At 42.5% G+C, this 5,285-nt stretch overlaps 1 long non-coding RNA gene across 1 annotated transcript; it reads right to left on the bottom strand.

Moving 5' to 3' along the window:
* Nucleotides 1-1,913: 1,913 nt before the first annotated feature.
* Nucleotides 1,914-4,965, bottom strand: LOC309719925. The gene is made up of 3 exons (XR_014280358.1): nt 4,421-4,965; nt 4,021-4,099; nt 1,914-2,803 (listed from the first exon to the last, which is right to left on the bottom strand). It is a non-coding gene; the product is annotated as an uncharacterized lncRNA (long non-coding RNA).
* Between the last annotated feature and the right edge of the window lie 320 nt (nt 4,966-5,285).

The following is a 5,285-nucleotide window of genomic DNA, read 5'->3' as shown; positions in this document are numbered from 1 at the left end:
CAGGGAGGTCGCTGTGGTCTGCCCTCAGATCCTCTAGCCACTGAGCATTGCCGTTATGGGTTGCATCCTTCTCCCATATGCTCTTCCAGTATTGCTTCGTCTCCAGCCTTGGTGGTGCTGTTCTCTTATTGTTCCCTTGCCACTGAGAGTACACCTTTGCTGGTTTTGTGGAGAACAGCTGGTTTATTCTCCTGCCTTCTATCTCTCTGGTGTACCTCCTCAAGCGGCTGGCCAAGGCTGTGAGTCTTTGCTTGGCAGTTTCCAAGGCCTCAGGTATGGACAGCTTGCTGTATTTCTTAGGCACCTTATTTGTCGCACCTTTCTGCAACTCCGTTAGTTGGCTAACCTCCCTCTGTGCTACTTTGATCTTGCCCTCTAGCCTCCTTCTCCATGGAGGGTACTGCCCCTTGTGGCTGTTCAACTTGTAGCCAAGCATCTCACTGATCACTGCTGCCATATTGTAGATCAGCTTGTTAGTGTCGGTAATCGTGTGTGTGTGTGTGTGTGTGTGTGTGTGTGTGTATATATATATAAAAAAAAATGTGTATTGAACATCTTAAGTATTTTTTTTTAATCTTTCCAACATCCATTTCAGAAAAACTACCTGTTAGGGCTATCTTAGATCTCTGGTTTAAATATCTACATCCCTTTAAATTAATTTGTTGTTTACAGAAAAAAAATAAAAAGCCACAGATTCCATTAAAGTCCATCTGATCAATCCATGCAGAACGTTTGTTTTAAGAACATGACAAGACAATTACTCATGAGCATCTGAGAAACAGAAAAATCAGTGACGTAGCTCATCAGGCTCACAATCCATCAAAACTCATAGGTTGCTCCCTGTGAAACAATAAATTTGAACTTGGTCTTGAGCCCAGTTTGGGGGAAGATTAAATTCTGACCAATACTCTAGGAGCAGTAGTGATTCTTGTGAACAGCTGGTCAACAGAACCCTCACCATGGCATGAGCTTATCAGACTTTCAAAAAAAAAAAAAAAAAAAAAAAAAAAAAAAAACCTGCTGTGTTAAAAGTAACAACATAAAGTCTGCATTAATGTAATGTATCAACGGGACACTTACTATTTTAGAAAAGTTATTTATTTATTTTATTTTTTTTCGCCTGTCCCATTTGGTTCTTTAGCCATCAGAATTGTTGTCTGAAGACCAACAAGGATACCAAATGGATTTACTTTGCCAAATGGATCATCATGGCATTGCCGTATTGGTCCATTTGGTCGATCTTTGTTTTTATTATTTATTATATTTTATTTTCAGATGTTACAGACGGGACAGACATGAGTGAGGGATAGGAAAGGGAGAAAGAAAGAGGAAGGAAAGGAAAAACAGAAGGGGAGAGGGACAGTGAGAAAGGGGGGGAGAAAAAAAAATCTCCTGGATCACCTGTTGAGAGAAGAATAGAAAACAAGCAAAAAAAGACAAAAAAAAAAAAAACAAAACAAAGCAACATACTAAACACAACACCATCGCATTAATCTAGCTAAGTGTAAACAGCAGTAAATACTAAATATTCAATGTTGTTGTGCAGCACGCAGGACAGATGTGCTTCGAAGTAGCAGCCAAGAAAGGTGTAATTTGGGTCTACGAGCAGTGAACACCCGTGTGCATACCTGTGTGGATCAGCGCGCTTGTATTCCAAAGGTTTCTCCATGTAATGATCTGCTAGGGAGTGTGTGGGGGGGGCCACAGCCCCGTCCTCCGGGGTGTGAAGCGGGTATGGAGGAGATCCAAACTCCAGACATCCAGAGGCTCCCAGAACACAAGAGACCATGGAAGACCAACAGAGGGGCAGCCGCGCCACTGTTCCAGTAAGAGCTGAGGAGAGTCCCAGATGAGGGCTCACTCAGCAGCCGCGGAGCAGAAGCCAGGGGGAGTTGCAGTGACGTGCCCATGAGCTCCGCCGGCCCCCAGCTGTGCCTGAGTGACCGAGCCCCAGGCCGAGAGGCCGGGGGCACCCCACCTCCGAAGGGGCCCAAGCGAGCCCCAGGCTCCAGGCCCCGATAAGCGGCCGCTTAGTTATTCTTTACATTTGCAAATTTTTTAAACTTCGTTGTGCTCGGTCACACCTGTTAGCATAAAACTTGAAATATTCAAATAGTACGAAACCTTTGATAAGTGACAGTAAAGATCAGTTTAACAACTACGACATCAAACTCTTGTATTTGTCTTCATTTACAATTGCAACAAATTCCACACAACCAATTTCTCTGAAAATGAGTGCATGCTTCTGAAACATTTGATAAGCTGGATATTTCAGAAACATTCGTTTGAGTCTGCTCAATTGCAAAACAAAGGAAAAACTACTGACTTGCATGAGATAAGCATCTGCAGAGTCCACCGTTATATTGTTGTTCACATAAGTTTCTTAAACCATGAACAAATGAGTAATTGTCTAATCTGGAATGTAAAGTGTAGTCATTTAGTGACATACAAAAGTGAGAATGAGAACTTGCAAGTATTAAAAAACAAACAGTAAAATAAAAACTGTCCTTAACACTAAGGCAATTGTATGCTGTCAGCATACAATTAAAGTTCTGCATACACTTCCACCAATGTTCATTAGGACGTTCTGAATGACTTCAAAGATGTCCTCAAGTTCCTTTGGATAATCTATGTTGAAGGCAAAAAGAAGGCCCATCAGCATGGAAATGGCACTTGAGACATCCCTCAGATTAGACAGGATTACTGCCGCCTCAAGGACAACCAACACATCGATGATGTCTTCTTTCACCATCACAATGCCAACTTTCATCCTCTTAGAAAACGTGTCTTCAGTACCTGTCGGCTATAAAAGGGTTCAAAGACAAAAATAAAAAATACACAATTACAATTACACAATATCCCTTGTGCTTAAGAATTCATGTCTTTCCAAAGAAGAGCCACACTGATGCCTTGATTGATGGTGATTGGCTTTGGGTAACACTTATTAGTTGTTAAAGTTTTTTCAGAATGAGATATGCACCCCCATGTTACAAATCCATTTCTTGCTTTAAACAAAGACCATGTTCATAAATAACTGAGCATGTCTTCAATTGCAGAATTCAAACAAAATTTTCAATTTAAATGGTAAATGGCCTGTATTTGTATAGCGCTTTACTAGTCCCCTAAGGACTCCAAAGCGCTTTACACATTCAGTCATTCACACACATGGGTGGATGACTGAATCGTGGCTCAAGAGTTGACTCGGTCGTTGTGTCCTTGGGCAAGACACTTCACCCGTTGCCTACTGGTGGTAGTCAGAGGGCCCGGTGGCGCCAGTGTACGGCAGCCTTGCCTCTGTCAGTGAGCCCCAGGGTGGCTGTGGCTACAATGTAGCTTGCCATCACCAGTGTGTGTGAATTTAAATTTACTTATGCTAAATATTGGCTGTGCTCTAAACCAAATGTGGCTGAGAATACACGAAATGTGCAAACTGCAGCTACACTACAGGATCAGATTGTGGCTCCATAGACAATGCTTCTTTAATCAGTAAGAGTTTATTTTTTCCCCTTATATTAACAGCATGAAAAAAGAGCATATAGACATGGCTGAACAGGTTGCATAATTGGCACTGAATATCAACATCCACCTTTACCCAGCTGCCCAATGACTCTGGGCCAGTAACCTTTAATTGCTTACCCAGTCTACACATTCTCTTTTCCAGGGTCCAGGACACTTCACCAAAGTATTGCCCCCCACAGCGGTAGCAGCCACTGCAGCCCCTTAATTATCCTAATATCTCTGCCATTACAATATACAATGTGAGAAATCAAATGTAAAGCTGAAGTGAACAGTACAGCAGCGAAATGTCAAAGACCCTGGTGAAGACATGAATAAACACAAGACACTAATAATATCAATGCTAGCTTGCCAGTTAGTTTCTCTGAAACCTAGACCAAATCCAGTGTCAAAGATCTTGTAATAATACAGTTGGTGAGGAGGAAGTACACATGTTATCACGTTTCATTTAAAATCCACTGTGGTGCTGTCATTATTAAATTTACTAAAAGAAACAATGCTAACCTTCACAGTCTTGAGAGTCTGTGAGGGATCTTCCTTTAGAAAATGAGGTCCTCTGCCCTCTTCCTTTGTGTAGAGCTCTCTGGTCAAAGAAGTCAAAAAGAAAACAAAAACACTTTTTAAACAGTTTTTATGAAGCATGTAGACGGCTCCAAATTCACAGCTTTTTGATACATAATTCCATCAACATTGGAGATTTTGAATTGGGCTTATCAGGACATTCAAGTAGAATATGATATCCAACCTACCACCAATATACACAGTAAAAGTTACCACACTAAATGTCCAGTTGTGAAATATGATGACAGACTTTACTTATCAGCTATCTTTCAATGAGTTCATCAGTTGAACTGGATAACCTAAAACTTAAACAAAGGATTCGATTTTGCAGTTGAACACTTACATCATCACCGAAGCATTTTATGAGCCTAGTTAGCCCTCCTTGTTAGGCGGGGCTGTGTGCAGGCAGGAATAGGACCCAAGGTGCAGACTCCGGAGACAGCCGTGAACTCAAAAAAGGCTTTAATTCTGAACGCAACATGACATAACTTGAAAAACTCAAAATAAACGGTAGATCGCGGGACAGACAAAACACACAGCAAAATAAACGGTAGATCACAACACAGACACTAAGAAACACAGGGCTTAAATACACAGAGGGAGCAATCAGGGAATGGGTAACAGGAGGGAAACACAGCTGGGGCAAATCAGGCCTAACGAGACAAGAGGAAGCAAAACCAGACATATTAACATCACACATGGACTTTCAAAGTAAAACAGGAAACATAACAGACTCACGGGCAGGCACTATAACAAAGGGAACAGAGACACTGACCGGATGTGGGAATACAGCAGAAAGGGGAGACAGCAACATGGAACCCAGACAGAAAACCAGAACACTAAAACTCTAACCAAACCCCACCCAGAGAACCTAAACTAAGAATAATCCTAAAACCCATACAGCAAAGCTAGAATATAATGAAATAACAAAATCAAAGAACCAAAAACACAAAAACACTGGGTCAACGACCCAGGGACCCTAACAGTACCCCCCCCCCCCCTTAAGGGCTGGCTTCCAGACAGCCCAAACCAGAACACCAAAAACAAAAAAAACAAAACAAAAAAAAACAACCCAACCAGGGTGGGCGGTGGGGGCAGCGACGGCGACCGAGCAGGTCAGGAAGCCGGCCGGGCGGGAGGCACTGGTGGCGGAGCAGTACAGGGGGCCGTCCATGACGGCGGCGTACTTTAGAGGGCTGTCCATGACG

This window comes from Aulonocara stuartgranti (genome assembly GCF_965226115.1).
Source record: "Aulonocara stuartgranti genome assembly, chromosome: 13".
Lineage (NCBI taxonomy): Eukaryota > Metazoa > Chordata > Actinopteri > Cichliformes > Cichlidae > Aulonocara > Aulonocara stuartgranti.
Note: the sequence above shows the minus strand (reverse complement) of the source record. Positions and strands in the feature narration are given on the sequence as shown.